Raw genomic sequence first — 18,213 nt, 5'->3', positions numbered from 1 at the left:
CAAACAACTCCAAACAACAAAGTAAGTCCCAAAACTAACCACCAAAGCAAGCACGGAGGTCCGGAATGTTTACACCACCACCGTTACCTACCACAGGAAGTGCTGATCTGCACTCGTAGTTGACAACCATGATTCATAGTCATGCAAATTAGCCAATAATCAGTTCCTTCCTCATCAAGGCTAACATGTCTCTGAATGTCAGATTTCTGCATTGCAAAAACAGGACCTTTTTCTGCAGCCCTTAACACAAGTGATGGAGTTCTTCATGAATCCTTGTTCTATAAACAATATTACAATGGTGAGCTTTTGAAAAAGTATAACTTGGACAGACACTAGTATAATTTTTAGATATGCACCTGCTAATGGAAACTGTGCAATTGAGAGACAGATATGATGTTACTTTACATATTCTATAAGAGAAACAACTAAACAGTGCTGTAAAGTAATCTACTGTATTTGCGAATTCGGTATGGACAAAAAAACTTCATAAATAACACAGGATGTTTCTTGGAGTGCAATGACCCAGTCAACAGCCATAGAAGATAACGTATATTCTAAATTGCTGATAGTGCTAGCAGTATGCCCTTAAATCAGCAGGTGTCTACAGTCACTGATAAAGAAATTCACAATAAAACACACAGCTAATCAATATGCTGTGAATGGCTCACTATAAAATTTAACTTACTGATGACACAGAATTTCATGATATCTGCAGAATAAGTGTGTCAGTGTTAACTGTATTCAAATTATTTTTTTTACAGACAAAGGCAATAACAAAAAAAAAGCCAGTCCACATGAGACTTGCAAACAACTGTTGGCCTTTGCAATTTAAAAGTGCTATAGTAAGGGTGTTAGAGTGGGTAAAACTAAATACTTCACAGTTAAGTTCTAGCCCAAACTGTTTTTTGTAACTTACAACATAGCATGTATTGCTGGTCTTCTGTCTCTTTTTTCCTGCAGCTCTCCATGCAGCAGACATTTTCTAAGGCTAGATAACATCAACTAAAACAACCCGGAGAAACCAGTCTTCACAGGAAGATCCAACGGTCTCAGCCTCCTATCTCCAAAATATGGCACGCTGACTCTTAGTGTGGAACAAATGGGCAAAACGTGGCATGCTCTCAGTGCAGAACAAATGGGCAAAATGTGGCACGCTCTCAGTGTGGAACAAATGGGCAAAACGTGGCACACTAACTCTCAGTGTGGAACAAATGGGCAAAACGTGGCACGCTCTCAGTGTGGAACAAATGGGCAAAATGTGGCATGCTAACACATAAAGTAGAACAAATAGGCAAAATGTGGAACATTAGCTCTCATAATCTGGAACGACTGGGCAAAATGTAGAACACTAACTTTACTCATGATCGCCTACTTAGAGGCGATCTCTGGTTGACTAACAAACCCATGTCTGACCCAGCTCTGTTAGAAATGCTACATCTACATAAATCCCAATCCCTCCACACCACATGCTCTAGAGACCTCAACCTCATTACCACAATCAACAGAACATGCTGGAGGGACAGGTTCATAACCCAAAGACTGTCCATGCTATGGAATAGACTTCACATACATGTCAAACAGAGGACCTCACTGGCCCTCTTCAAGAGCAATCTTGACGAGTGGATGGGAAATAGAAAATTCACCCCGGGGATCGCTCCAGTGCCTGTACTGCACAGAAGCACTGGGAACTAAGGTCGGGTGGCACGATGCCAGGGTGATCCTATGGGCTATGTTTGTAAAGGCTCCAGGGCCAGTAGTCTAGTACACACATATGAACCTATGACTTCACCTCGGAAACTCACAGAATGGTTAAATGGGTTACTTTTACTTGTAAAAACTTCTTTTAATGAAGTAATATGAATCAGTATTATCTATCATGAAAATCAGTTAAAGAAAAAGTTCTTACAACTGAATGCCTGACAGACCCCTTCAGTGTAGAACTGTGAGGAATATGGACTTTTTAAGACTCAAAATGAGGAACGTTCCTCATAATGAGAGTACCTCTGTCATAGTTAAGAATTATTTGCATTTCTTTAATAATGTGTTACTGACTTTTTGTGTGCCATCATACATAAACCGATTACTGCATGCAATATGCATTTTTACAGCTTAAATCAAGGATACACTTCTCTGAGAACACTCAAGAACCATGCCTGCTGAAGGGGCAGAAAAAATGTACTGGCTCATTTACTTTCGTTTTCTTGTTTGTAAATCCCTCTCACTTTGCATGTTTTGCTTATATATTGCACACCAGAGTTTTAAGTATTCTATTTACTCACTGTAAAAGTAATTGTCAGGGTGTGTTGGGGCAGCTACTGTCTTTTTAGATATCCTCTCTGGTGTTTGCCTAAGGAAAAGGTAAAAGAATGAATTATGTTTTTCTAGCAGCTGTGAAATAGAGCATGAACTTGTTCTTTACAACCACTTCATCCTAAAACTTTCATTCTGATTTGAGCTCAGGGGTTTAAACCAGAAATACCTTTCTTGAAACTTTTGCTTGAAATCACAGTCCTCTCTTAAAGTTACACCACTGTGCTGGTAGAAGGAGTTCATTCCAAATCGGTAGTGCTCAGCCACTAGCAGAGATACCCTTGTCATGTGCACAGGGTATGTGAGTAACCGTTTCCTTTAATAGTGATAATACGGTAATGGTGAATGGGTGAGGCTGTAGCGAGGCAGCCATTTATAGCTGATCTTTATATAGGTGGTGAGGTGATACAGATCTAAGTTAACAAGCATGTATGTGTGGCTCAGCCTAATAACAGCCCAAGTCAGGTTTCTTAGCTATGCGTATTTAGTACCCATCCTTGGGTCTATGGGATGTAGCAGCATGACTGTATCTGTTTTTCTCTAAACTCCTCCACTTAGTTTGAACAACAGTGTGTTAATAATCCAGTTCTATGGTATAACAGTAAAACATCTCTTATGTCTCATATGATATTACTGGTAATCAAGGTGGTAGGTCTGCTCTGTGATATACTGCTAATATGAATACTATACGATTCTCATAAATGACTAGTGTTTATTGACTTTATTTATTTGTGCATTTTCAGGTTCAGTCTGATTGTACTAATTACGGACAATACAACTAAAAAACAAATCAGAGATACAAGAATACAGACAAAAGGTGTAAAAAGCATTGTATTAGTATATACAGACATTTTACATATTAATAACAAAGAACAAATGAGACTTAAAGCAGGAATAAAAGTAAGGGAGATCATGCTTTATGGTCTGAAGTGTCAACTGCAGGGGTTAAGAGGTGTAACAGAGGTGGTAGATCTGCTCTGTGATTCTGGTAAGTGGGGTAGTAGGTCTGCTCCATCATTCAGGTAAATGAGATGGTAGGTCTGCTCTGTGATTACAGTAAGTGGGGTGGTAGAACTGCTCTGTGATTACGGTAAGTGGGGTGGTAGGTCTGCTCTGTGATTACGGGAAGTGGGGTGGTAGGTCTGTTCTGTGACTACAGCAAGTGGGTTGGTAGGGTCTGCTTTGTGATTCCAGTACGGGGGTGTCAGGTCTTCTCTATGGTTCTGGTAAGTGGGGTGGTAGGTCTGCTCTGTTATAATCTGGTAAGTGGAATGGTAGGTCTGCTCTGTGATTCTTGTATGTGGGGTTATAGGTCTGTTCTGTGAGGACTGCTCTGTGATTCTGATAAGTGGTGTGATAGGCCTGCTTTATGATCTTGGTAAGTGGGGTGGTAGGCCTGCTTTATGACCTTGGCAAGTGGGGTGGTAGGCCTTCTCTGTAGTTCTGCTACGGGGGTTGGTACATCTGCTCTGTAATTACTGTTAGTGGGATGATAGGTCTGCTCTGTGATAATCTGGTAAGTGGGGTGGTAGGCCTGCTTTATGATCTTGGTAAGAGGGGTGGTAGGCCTGCTCTGTAATTCTGCTAAGTGGGGTGGTAGGTCTGCTCTATAATTACTGTAAGTGGGGTGGTAGGTATGCTCTGTGATTCTGGTAAGTGGGGTGGTTAGTCTGCTCTGTGATTCTGGTAAGGGGGGTTGTAGACCTACTCTGTGAATCTGGTAAGGAGGGTAGCAGGTCTGCTCTGTGAGTCTGGTAAGTGGGGTGATAAGTGGGGTGGTTAGTCTGCTCTGTGATTCTGGTAAGGGGGGTTGTAGACCTACTCTGTGAATTTGGTAAGGAGGGTAGCAGGTCTGCTCTGTGAGTCTGGTAAGTGGGGTGATAGGTCTGCTCTCTGATAATCTGGAAACACAGCTGATATGGAAGCTGTGTGATTCTGATAACTAAGGTGGTACATCTGCTCTTACATAATCAGGCTGAATGTCTACTCTGTGAGTGCTCTGGTTTCTTCCCATGTTACAAAGACATGCATTTGTTGAGTTTTCCCCAGGCCTCTGCTGAAATTGGCTTCATTCCAAGTCAGAATTTCCTGGTAAACAAATGTTAAATAAAATAAATAAATAATAAATAGTAAGTATGCCTTGTATAAAATATGCTAAAAAGTTTCAGCATTACTAGTCTGAGTATACCCAATGTCTTACATCTGGTGTCTTCCTCAAAAATTTCCTTTGTACTAATTCCAGTGATCTGAAATCTTCTTCATTACAGGCAGAAAAGGTAGAAACATACACTAGGATGGGCAACGAATGTAAACGAATTACATGAGTCTCCTTGATTTTGTTTTGCAGAAAATGTTCTGAAAATGATTCCCACTATACTTACAGCATGAGCTCCGACAAGCGATACATGTTCATGAAATGTCAATATGTATGCAATAATGATAGCTAAATCTTTGCAGACATAACCACAGAAATGGGTTAGCTATCTATGACTGGATTAATAAGGCTGGGTATTCCAAAATTTAGAACGGCACCTTTTCAGGGTAGTCACAGGGGAAAAGTCCTACAGATACAAGGTAGAAAAAAATACAAACAACGAAGAAAGTCACAAAACTAACCACCAAAGCAAGCACGGAGGTCCGGAACTGCAGACACCACAACAGGAGAACACCAAGTCGAAACAGCTCACAATAAGGCTCCAAATTCAAAAGTTGAAAAGTTTATTTTCTTTAACGCCACAGATACTGAATACTCGTTTTCGTCAAACATATGACTTCATCAGATAAGGCCATAGTTGCTGTTGCAAGCTTAAATACTAAAATAATCAAGACATTTAACACACTAATAGAATAATTAAACATGCTTAAAGCCACAGAACTATGCTTTAAAATTGTATATATATATATATGTGCATATGAAATCTTTAAACAAACCATTAGGTAAAAACCAGTTACTACATATGTAGATTTATGTTAAAAACATTAAGTATATGACTTCCTACAAATAATGTAGGTGTATTTTGTGTTATGTTCAGATATCTCAATAACTGTAGTATTAATACACAGTTCAAATTCTGTCTGATTTGAGCTTTAAATAAGGAATAATAGATATTGAATCATTAAGCCCAGGAAATCGATTGGATTCTAAAATAATCTGCCAATATGTTTCCATGTGGGATAGTTGGACTTCCCAAGGTCCACCCCTAACATCTTTTGGAACAGAATCCAGAACCAAGAACGAAAAGGACGCTCCAGTACATGTAGTAAAGTGCCTATAAAGGGCATTGTTGGTATTGCATTTCTGTATATCATAATGATGCTCATACACTCTTCTACGGAGTTGTCTTTTCGTCTTTCCGACGTAAAAAGCCTGGCATGACTGGCACACTGCCAAGTAAACAACCCCGTAGGAATAACAATTATAAAAATTATCAGAAATAATCTTTCTATTTCTACTTTCCAAATAAACAAATTCTTGATTAAAAATGTATTTGCACTGAGAACACCGCCCACACCTGTAGGTCCCCCTTCGGTGGCCTCTCTGCTGAATTTGTTTTGTGTCCCGTTCCAATATTCTCTTAATATTGAAACCTTTTCTAAAAACAGTTTTGAGGGTTTTGTTCTTAAATCCGCATAGGTCCGTTAGGTCCTGAAAGGATTTAAATTCCCTATCTATAATCTTGATAATGTTCCTAACGTTACCACTGTATTCAGTAATGAACAATAAATGATTACTATCAAAACCCGACTTAGTTTTACCTTGACCGATTTGTAAATCTGAACACCCCTGCCCCAAAATGGGCTTAAATCTTGTAGATCTTCCTTTATTAACTTCTTCCTTAACAGAGTTAATCATAGATGCAGGGTACCCCCTGTCAAGGAACATTTTGAAAAGCTTGTCACACTCAGTATTAAATTGTACATCCTGAGATGTCATCCGTGAAGCTCTGACAAATTGTCCCTTGATGATACCTCTCTTTTGAAACCCTGGGTGGGAACTTAAAAAATGTAAATAGCTGTTTGAAAAGGTAGGCTTACGGTAAACCGTGGAGGTAAACCCTGATGAATTTTTACTTAAAGTAACGTCCAAATAATGGACAGATTCCACAGATATCTCATAAGTGAACTTTAAAAAAGTAGTGGTGCCACTGATATAAGAAATAAACTCTTCAATAGTCTCTATGGGCCCAACCCAAAAAATGCAAATATCATCCAAAAACCTTGAGTAATAAATCCAATTACTCTCAAAACCACTGTTATGGACAAATTTCTTCTCCCAGACAGCCATAATGATATCTGCATAAGTTGGAGCACAATTAGCCCCCATAGACACCCCAGCAATCTGTTGAAAATATTCTCCCCCATAGAATATATAGTTGTTTTTTAATACCAACTCCAGCAGCCCAATAATCATACGAACATCATTGTGAGTAATCCCAACACATTCCCACAGGGCCTCCTCCATCCATTCTATTCCTATGTCGGTAGGTATTACTGAGAATAAATCGACCACATCTATGGTCAGAAATGTGAGGTTTGACCAGTACAGGTCGTTGGTAACTCTTCGTAAGAATTCCCAAGAATCCTTAAGGAGATGTGTATCCTTCCTCCAAATCTGCTTAAGTTTCCAATCCAAGAATTTTGCAATGGAATGGGTCTTTGAACCCTGCACTGCCACTATAGGCCGGAGCGGTGGATCCTCCACACATTTGTGGATTTTGGGCACCCCAAAGATGGTCGGCACTTTGGGATAATTGTCTTCCAAAAAGGAAAAAATGTCAAATTCAATAATATCCTGATCTAACATGTCTTTAATGGTCAGATCTATTTTTTGTCTGAAAGGTGTATCTCATTGATAGAAGTTAGAGAATATTTATTGGTATCATATAAAATTTCACACATTTTACTTTCGTACAAAATCTGACTCATAAAGACAGTACCCCCACCCTTGTCAGGTTGCATTACCCTGATAGAATGGTTATGCCCTAGATCGTATAATACGTTTGTTTCCTCATGACTTAAATTGTAATCAAAGCATACCTGACTTAATTCCTTACGTATTTCCTTTTCAATTCTATTCTCTAAATTACTAAGCTGGGGATGTAATGGTGGGCTAAATGTACTAGACTTCTTTAGAAAAAGGCTAGGAACAACTGGGCCATGACCAAACAAATGTTCAAGGTTTAATTTTCGAATGAACATTTTAAGGTCAAGAATACTGTTTACTAACTGACTACCTCTAGCTGGAACAAATTTAAAACCCTTTGTAAGTAAATCAAAACAAGTGTTAGTTACTGGTACTTCACTGTAGTTGTAAATATGATAACCATTTTTACTGAATAACTGAAATGCCCCAATGTTAGTAACAGTAGTAACATCAATTATTGCCATGCCTGGTTCCTGTTCCTTGTTAGCCCTGGACTCGATTGTCCCTGCCCTGAGCAAAAATCGGATATACAGGGTATGATTGCCCCTTGTTGATTCCGAATGCGCTCGGATCTCCTGGGTAAAAAATTTTCATCAGACTGCACTTGCAAATCAGTAGAACCACTATCTTCCCCCTCCACTAATATAGGCGTCATGGTTTCATCCCTTGAAACCAACCCTCTATTGGACTGAAAATCGTGAAAATACGGTCCCTGGTGTGGGGAGGGTTAGGATACTGTCTGCCTTCCCGATATTCCCTGAGATCTCTGTTCAGTTTGTTGTACTTCCTTTTAATTACTATATCACATTGCTTGTCAATATTTTTACGAACATCATAGTACTTTACTTTATATGTTTCAACTTCAAAAAGTAAATCACTGGTAATATCCTCATTACACTTGAAAATCTGATCAGTTAAAGCTTTGATTTCACATTCATTTTTCTTAATAATAGCCCTCACAATATCAAGGCCACACCTGTCAAAGGCTTTTATAAGGTCAGCATGAAACTCGCTGCCACTTACAACATTATTTGGGTACTTGTGTACCCTTAAACCCTTAGGTACAATACATTTGTTAACGCATTCAGTCAAGTACATGTTGTCCAAAACTAAGTTCTTGTACCTGTAAAGAGTGTCTTCCAGAAAACGTAAGTTTTCCTCAAATGAGTATTTCTCCATGGAAGCACTCTGGTTATAGCCCGAAAATGTAAATATGGGCTTGGTGTTGACCCATTCGGAGAACGATGACAAGACAGATGGTAATTCAGTGGGTAAAGTAGGTTGATGACAAGGAATAGAAGATCCCGGATTACTTTCACAAAAAACAGCAGGTGTGTCCGAAAATGCTGCAGCTTCCATATTGTTAGATACTTCCGTCGGCTGTCTTTGGATCAAACCATTTGTACCAGAAATAACAGGGGAAACCACAGCCGGTGATGTTGAACGTGTCGCAACCGCTTTTAGTACTTCATTTTGGTTAGAAATGATGGTTTGCAAACCTAGTCCAATAGGTGTAAGTAGTTGGACCAACTGGGTTAATTGGCCCGTGAGCTGGGATAATTCCCCGGCACCTGATGTTACGCCAGTAACACTGCCTTCTGAGGTGGAACTGCCCAGACCAAGTTCCATATCACCAAACAACTCCAAACAACGAAAAAAAGTCACAAAACTAACCACCAAAGCAAGCACGGAGGTCCGGAACTGCAGACACCACCAACAGGAGAACATTGAGAGTCCTTTTCGTTTTTGGTTTTGGATTCTGTTCCAAAAGATGTTAGGGGTGGACCTTGGGAAGTCCAACTATCCCACAGGGAAACATATTGGCAGATTCTTTTAGAATCCAATCGATTTCCTGGGCTTAACGATTCAATATCTATCATTCCATATTTAAAGCTCAAATCAGATAGAATTTGAACTATGTATTAATATTACAGTTATTGAGACATTTGAATACATTATAAAATATACCTATATTATTTGTAGGAAGTTATATATTTAATGTTTTTAACATAAATCTACACATGTAGTAATTGGTTTTTACCTAATGGTTTGTTTAAAGATTTCATATGCACATATATATATATATATATATATATATATAATTTTTAAAACATAATTCTGTGGTTTTAAGTATGTTTAATTATTCTATTAGTGTGTTAAGTGTCTTGATTATTTTAGTATTTAAGCTTGCAAAAGTAACTATGGCCTTATCTGATGAAGTCATATGTTTGACGAAAACGAGTATTCAATCTGTGGCGTTTAAGAAAATAAACTTTTTAACTTTTGGATTTGGAGCCTTATTGTGAGCTGTTTCGACTTAGTGTTCTCCTGTTGGTGGTGTCTGCAGTTCCGGACCTCCATGCTTGCTTTGGTGGTTAGAAAAAAATACAGTTACAAATACAAAACACAAATACTTGAGGAATTCATGAAAAAATGTGCAGTGCAAAGAACATATGCCATTATTTACTTATTTTAATTGAATGTGATTTTTCATAACTTCAAGAACATTAGCACACCAAGCCCTGTCTGTCATGAATTGTTTGTGTATCTTATTCCAACTATACATTCATTACTTCAGTAATGCTGTCCTTACACTTTAACCTTTGACACCCCTTTTTCTTTGGCCTTTGATCTTTCTCAGTATTAGTGTTGTCTCAACTTAACCACGTTATTAACATCATATGGCCAACATGTCTGAGTTTCAGTTTTACCATCTGGTCTTCCAGTGAACGGTGGTTTGGCTCCCTTTTCTTAAGGATTGACTGATTCGATCTTTTTTTCATTCCATGAAATTCTCAAATGTTTTCTTCAACACCACAGTTATGGACCTTTGTTGACAATGTAATGTCTTTCCTCCTTAAAATCTTACCCTGATTTGCTACAGCTTTCCTTATAAAAAGCAAGTGTTTTAGTTTCATTGCTGCAGGCACCATCTGCAGAGATCTTTCAGTCTAGGAAAACAATCTGTCACTGATTCCACTTCTTCGTCCACATCAGGATGCAAAGATAGAGCTAGGTGATATAGTTTTAGGATTTTTGATGAGGAGAAACAAACCAGTTTTTATGCTTTCTACTTTCACCTTCATTCAAATGCTCTTAGATTCTTTGTTAGTGTTGACCATTAGAGACTTATCCTCTGCATATCTGAAGTAGTTAACATTTCTCTGGGGAGTTCTGATTCCAGCAACTGTTTCATTTATCTCATTTCAAATTATGTATTCAGCATATAAATTGAATGAGTAGAGTGACAATATAGAGCTCTCTCATTGTCCTTTCTAAATCTTGAACCAGTCAGTTATTACATTTTCAATTCTACTTGTTGCTTTTTGTCTGCATTCAGCTTCCTCAGGAGGCAAATGAGGTGACCACTTGTCCCTATTTAATTTCAAGTGGTTTGGATTAGTCAATAAAGCAGAAGTAAATACTTTTTTTAAAGTTCCTTACTTTCTCTGTTATCTAGCAGATATTGGCAGTCTGACCTCTGGTGCCTCTGCCACTTCTAAAACCAGCTTTACATCTGGCAGTTTTTGGTCGATATATCGGCAGGGTCTTGAGCATGAAGTGAGTGGCATGTGAAAGCAGTGTAGTTGTTTAATAATCTGAGCACTCTTTAGCACTTCACATTTCTTATGTGTTGGAATATAAACTGACCTTTCTTATGGCCACTGCTGTGTTTTTCCATATTTGCTGGTGAATTCCAAACAGCACTGTAACAGCATCTTTTTGCAACATTTTAAGCAATTCAGCTGGAATTTCTTCACTTCTTGCAGCTTTGTTATTAGCAAGACTTTCTACGGCCCATTTAACATCAAACTCATGGATGTCTGACCCTATCTCAGAGAACACACCATTGTATGTATCAGTGATGCTTGGGTTCTTTTTATATAGTTCTGTTTAGTCCTGTCACTTCTTCTTAATATCTTCTGCTTGTATAAGGTCACTCTCATCTTTGCCTTTTATCATGCTCATTTTTTACTTAGAAGTTTCCCTTTAATATCACCGATCTTCTTGAAAAAGAAGTTATGTACCTACCATAACGTTCCATGTTAGTTGTCTTCATCTCGCCTTCCTTCTTGCTGGTTGGGATCGGAGCCGATCCTTGGCTCCGACTCAGCCATCTTCTATAGCTCGAGAGCTGTTTACTGGCTCGAGGCTACCCCTTATCCCATGATACCTAGCGCTAGCTACCCAGATCTTGTTTGTAATAGCTAACCTCAGACTTAGCCAGAGAACCAACCTGCCCAAGAAACAGGGTGAGCATACCTATCATACTCTCTAAGTCAGTAGAGGAAACAAACCAGAGAACACTCAGCCAGTGAAACCAAAACTCCTCTCGATCCAATAGGATAGGGGGATGGAGGGTGGGATGCAAGAAGGAAGGCGAGATGAAGACAACTAACATGGAACGTTATGGTAGGCACATAACTTCTTTATGTTTAGTTGTCTATCTCGCCTTCATTCTTGCTGGTTGAGACAGCATCCCTAGCACCTACGGTGGCTCATTGGAACAGACTCTTCAGAACAGTGGAACCAAAGTCAGCTCTGCTCCTGGAGACCATATCTAGCTTGTAATGAGAAATAAAAGTATGAGGATTTGCCCACGTGGCAGCTGCGCAAATAGAATCCATGAGCAACCTAGATTGGAAGGCTACAGAGGTGGCCAAAGCCCTAGTAGAATGACCTTTTGGCTTAATAGGTAACTCTTTGTTTCTCAATTGATAAATTAAGGTAATAATGTGAGACAGCCCCCTGGATAAGATCACTTTGGAAACTGGGAGACCTTGTTTACCTAAAGCATAGGAAAGGAATAGTTGATCTGACTTCCTTGTATCCTTGGTCCTATGCACGTAAAAATGCAATTGTCTATGAATGTCCAATTGGTGCAATTTATATTCTGCCTTGTTGGTGTGGTTAGGGAAAAACACAGGACGGTCTATAGATTGGTTTAAATTATTTTCTGAGCAGACTTTAGGAAGGAAAGATGGATTAGTCCTCAGAGCAACTCTGTCCTTATGAAAAACCAAGTATGGAGGACGAATACATAGTGCCTGAAGTTCAGAGACGCGTCTGGCTGATGTAATAGCTACCAGAGTGTTTTCCAAGATAGAAATTTAATTGAGCAGGACGCTGCAGGTTCAAAGGGGGGGGGCATAATTAAGGAGGTTAGTACCAAATTAAGGTCCCAAGGAGGAGGGGGATCTCTCACTGGAGGTCTAAGGAGAGTGGTCCCTCTTAGAAAGGCTTTACAGAGCTTATGAGACATAATGTTTGAATTAGACAACCCAACATGAAAGTTAGAAATGGCCGCTAATTGAACCCTGATTGTAGCAGAAGCGGACCCAGAATGAAAGAGTTGTGCTAGGCACTCCAAAATTTTGTGGACTGGGGCTGAAAAGAGATCTATGTTCCTAGCCTCTGCCCAACAAGAAAAACGTTTCCATTTACTAGCATAAGTTTTTCTAGTCGTGGACTTGTGAGAGGACACAATAATCTCAAGCATGGCCGGGGAAATGCTGGGAAGCCTGGCTAGGGTTGGAAGTGGAGCAACCAAGCTGTGAGCTGGAGTCTTTGGAGGGATTAATGCAACCCGCCTGATTGATGAATCAGTAGGTCTGGAATTGGATCCAGAGTCCAGGGCTGCTCGAGAAGGTAATGATGCAGGAACGGAAACCATATCTGTCGAGGCCAGTAGGGAGCAATGAGGATCATTTTGCAACCCAACGATACAACTTTCTGTATGAGTATCAGGGGAAATGGAGGGAAGGCTTAAAGAAGTCCCTGAGGCCAATTGTGGACTAGAGTGTCTCTGGGAGAGTGACCTGGAAGCGGAAGAAGGGAGAAGTAGTTGCTGCATTTGCTGTTGAAAGGGGTGGCAAAAAGATCGCAGCAAGGCTGTCCCCATTTGCGGAAGATCAGATCCGCAACTACCTGATTCAGAGACCACTCATGAGGCATGGGAATAGCTCTGCTGAGCCTGTCCGCTATGACGTTGGACCTCCCAGGGATGTGTGTCGCAATCAGAAATCGTTGGGAGGAAATTGCCCACTGCCAGAGTCTGAGTGCTTCTCGACACAGGGGATAGGACCTGGTTCCGCCCTGCTTGTTGATGTACCACACCACTGACATGTTGTCCGTTTGAACTGCAATGGTCCTAGAAGGGAGAGAGTCCTGAAGAGCTTGCAACACTAGGAGCACGGCTCTCATTTCTAGGACATTTATATGCAGATGGTGCTCGTGAGGCTGCCAAGTGCCTTGGACTGTCCTGCCATGATAATGCCCCCTCACCCTATCAGGGAGGCATCTGTGGTCACTGTGGCAACCGGAGGGGGCTGAATGAAGGTTCTGCCCTGAGACACTAGTGGGGAGACCATCCACCAGGAAAGGATGCCTTTTGCATGCTTCTGTAATCATGATCATGTGAGACATGGGCAGCTGTTGGAAAGACCACTGTGTGAACAGAAGCCACTGAAGGATTCTCATGTGAAAGCGGGCCAGAGGTATTAGAATAATTGCAGCTGCCATGGAACCCAGAGTTTGAAGGATGAACCTGACTTTTGCTCTGCATTAGAATTTGTACTTGCTGGCGAACTGAAGATACCCTGTCTGGCGGTAGCCTTGCGGACATGTTCCTTGTGTCTATGTCTGCTCCTATATAGGTGATAAATTGGCAGGGCAACAAGGCAGATTTTTTGAAGTTTACTGTGATGCCTAGCTGGGAGCAGATTGTGATTGTGTAGTCCCTGGCTTGCAGAAGTTAATGCCTGGTAGTAGCAGTGAGGAGCCAGTCGTCTAGATATGGAAACACCTGGAATTCTTGATGTCTCAGGTGAGCCGTGACCACTGCCATACATTTGGTGAACACCCTGGGGGCTGTGGTGAGACCAAAGGGCAGAGCTCTGAACTGGTAATGACTAGCTTCCAGCCAGAAGCGAAGGAATCTCCTGGAGCGCCTGTCCATTTTGATGTGACAGTACGCATCCTTAAGATCTATGGAGCACATTCAATTGTCTTGACCCAAAAAGGGTAGAATGGACTGTAGCGTGACAATCCGAAACTTTGTTCTTTGAACAGACTTATTTAGTCTGCTGAGATCCAGAATTGGTCTCCAGTCCCCTGTCTTTTTTGGTACCAAAAAGAACCTTGAGTAAGTTCCAGATCCATGTTGGTCTGCCGGGACTTCCTGGATGACTCTTTTTTTTTTAGCAGTTTTGAAACTTCTATGACTGCTTGGTCCCTCAGATTGGGTGGAACATCTGGAAGGGATTTGTTTGAAGGAAAGGGGGGTTGAGAGAAGGGAATTTTGTAACCTCCGGATATAATTGACCATACCCATTTGTCTTGCATTAAATTTTGCCAGGCTTTTGGGTACAGAGAAAGTCTTCCCCTGACTGCCTCCAGAGGCGGGCAGCCGGGTAACCCCTCAAAGATGCTGAAAGGGCTTCTCAGAGAAAGATTCTCTGTTGCCCTAGTTCTGTGGACCCCCTCTGCCATGAGGGCGGCATCTGTTGTTGTTGTTTCCCCCTCTGCCCCTGGAGGAAAAATCGCTATGTGTGTCAGGCGAGGCTCCCTGGGATTTTCGGAACCACATTTTACCACTCTTCTGACCCTTGGGGTATGGTCTGGAAGGATTGGAAAAATGGACTCCCACAGCAGAGAGAATCTTGCCTTCTTGCTCACACCTAGTCAAAGTGTCTTTCACCTGTGGTCCAAAAAGAAAGGAACCATCAAAGGGGGTGTTGGTGAATGATGCTCTAAAGGGTTCAGCAAAATTACACAGCCACATCCAGGTGTGTCTCTTAAGGGCCACGCCTGTACCTGCAGCTCTACTCGCACCATCGGCTGCATATGAAATGAGCCTCATGGAGGAGTTGACTACAGAATTAAGGGTCGCCAGCTGGGAAGCCACTTTAGCTTGAGCCCCCTCAGCTGATGGATCTTGAAGGCTATCTCCAAGCTCTTTAAGGAGATCCATCTGAACCCGGGTAAAATGGCATAAGTAGTTCAGTGACCTCATAGAAAAGGTCACTGAAGCAAACATTCACTTCCCATATCTGTCCATGGTCCTAGACTCCTTGTTAGGAGGATGGACAGACAAAGAAGTTTCCGCTAACTCCTTTTTTGTGGCTGCTGCTACCACCATGGCATCCACAGGAACACCTTTGGTAAGGAACTGCTTATCATGGGGTGCAGTGATAAACTTTCCAGGTCCCCTCGGGGTTGGTTCCACTGTATCTGGGGCTGACCAAGCCTTTCGAGCCACCACTGACATAAGTGGATCGAAAGGCAGAGAAACCCAGGAGGTGGAAGGTCGGGAACCGAATGCATCCAGCAATACAGACTCATCCTTGGTAGGGGCTAGGGGATTCCAGTTCTCCCTCTGCTTAAGCATTTCTAGGATGTCCGAAAAGGAAACATCTTTAGAGGGGGATCTTGGGGACCCTTCCAAATCATCTAAGTCTGTATCAGAAGTGACAGACTCAGGGGAGTCAATGTGCTGCCTCTTGCACTTCTTCTTACGAGGGGGCTCCTCTGAATGGTCAGGGGAGGCCTCAGAAGAAGAGGAAACACCCAATGGGGTGCCCTGGAGCGCCGGTTCCCCACGCTTGGGGTCTGGAGGAGGAGCAGAGTTTGGCACAGGCACTACAGGGGAAGGAGTCGGTGGGGCCGATAGTGGAGCTGACTCAGTGGCCAGCACACTCCTCATGACATCAAAGGCGTCCCTGCCACGATGCAGAGAAGGCTCCAGTTCTGAGGAAATCAGAATCCTTCTCTGCACCGAGGGAGACGGCTCCGAGACTGATGTAGGAGCCGAGCTCACCTGCGCCAAAGCCCCGAGAGGGAGAACAGGGTCGAGCAAGGGTCCGATGCCACTCGCCCCCCCAGAGCCGACGAGGGAGCCTCAGCACCCAGATCCCTCGACGGATGGCACCATCAAGGGAATCGGAGCCGACGACTGAACCAAAGGAGATAGAGTTATCGGAGCCGACGGTTCCACTACTCAAACCCAAACAAACTCTGGCTCCGAGCTCAATGGAGTCGGAGGAGGAACATCGATAGAAGTGGACGGAGCCGACACCTGTTGAGGAGGGCTGGACAACATCTTGGCAAGTGCCTACCACTTTAGCAACCTACTGACCACTCTCTCCACATCGTGATCCGAGAGCCTAGAGGATCGAGAGGAGTGAAAAGATCTGTGACTGCGCTCGCTCTGAAGCAGAGGAGACCGAGGAGCCAAATGAATAGATTGCAGAGAAGGGGACCTCAGCCTCTTGTGGCTCCGCGATGGCTCCGAAGTTTCTGATGGAGCCGACGGGGAGACAGTCTTATCGGTTCTGGCCGGAAACGAAGTAGTAGGTAGAGTCTGCACCAAAGACGGCTCCAAGCTTGGAGCTGACGATTTGGTAGCTTTAGGGGATTTCACAGGCTGAGTCTTGGCCGGTGAATCCTGGGGCTTTAAAAGACCCCTAAGAATAAGCTTATTCTTACGCTCCAGCAGAACTCTTGGACTAAATGCATGGCAGATAGAACAAGAGTCCTGCAGGTGCACAGCTCCTAAACAATAGACGCAAGAAGTGTGCCCATCTGTCAGAGACATTTTCTGACAGCATGAGTCACACTTCTTGAACCCAGACATCTTGGATTCTTTAGACATCCTGTAACAAAAACAACTAACAATCAAAGTACAGTCTACAGACAAAAAAATTCAGTACACTACAGATTAAAGCTAAAGTTATAATTTTTTTTTTTTTTTTAAATAGGAAGCCTCTAACTCAAATGGCTACCTAAAAGAAAGAAGGAAAGAAGGAAAGCCTCTAACTTAAATGGCTAACCTGACTAGAAAAAGAGAGAAGGGGAGGGGTAGAACTCTCTAAATTAAACGAGTTCTAAAGGGGAGGAAAGGAACTACTACTACACACTAAACTAACGACAATAGAATAAGACTAAAAGTTAACTATAGCTCTTTATGAAAAAACTATTTTTAGAAGAAAAAAGTTCTATAATAAACTTAATACAAGCCTGAGCCAGAAAAATGACACCTCACTGCTGAAGCGGCAAATGAGATCTGGGTAGCTAGCGTTAGGCATCATGGGATAAGGGGTAGCCTCGAGCCAGTAAACAGCTCTCGAGCTATAGAAAATGGCCGAGTCCAACCAGCAAGAACGAAGATGACATAGACAACTTAACATCAGACCTTACCTTCCCAGTTCTACTGTCTTCTTCAGATTCTTTGCACTGCTATAAAATACATAGCTAATAAGACTTCATTCTTGACCCTTTGATAATTGCTATTTGCAAAACCATCTCTAAGGCTATTATAAGAGGGTGTTTACTAGTTCTGCTAGTCTATGTCCATCCTCATTCGATACTCCAAGGCCAAAACTGACTGTTATTCCAGCTGTAGTTTCACTACCAGCTTTAGCATGCCAATCACATACGATGACTACAACATACTGTGTGTGTGTGTGTGTGTGTGTGTGTGTGTGTGTGTGTGTGTGTGCGTGTGTGCGTGTGTGTGTGTGTGTGTGTGTGTGTGTGTGTGTGTTAGATCCAGTGGTTGCTGACTATAGGAATATATACACAAATACATATACATATCTAACAAATGGAACAGATTACAACATCCATATTCCCCCACTGCTGTGAGAGTGGCCAAAGAACCATTTTCATGATGAGTGAGCTGGCAGAATTTGTGTTCCTAACGAAGAGAGACAGCTTGTCTTTCAAACTGAATATTGTCATTGTGAAGGATTTATTCCCCAGAATCAGGTTTAGAACAAAGGACTTCAATAATCACATGCCAGTGTTCCTAATTCTGTTAGGAGAATAATACAGGCCCAGCACTTTTCTCAGCGGCCTGTATTCCTTTTTGCTGAGTATCTTGCTGGCTTCCGTAAGTGATAGGTACGGTGGCCAGAAGAGGATACAATCCAGAAAGGGAAATGGCTCACACAGATTTGCAAAATGTGGGGTAAGTCTCT

The sequence above is a fragment of the Protopterus annectens genome, chromosome 9.part0 (genome assembly GCF_019279795.1).
Source record: "Protopterus annectens isolate FY-2018-M chromosome 9.part0, PAN1.0, whole genome shotgun sequence".
NCBI classification, from domain to species: domain Eukaryota; kingdom Metazoa; phylum Chordata; order Ceratodontiformes; family Protopteridae; genus Protopterus; species Protopterus annectens.
Note: the sequence above shows the minus strand (reverse complement) of the source record.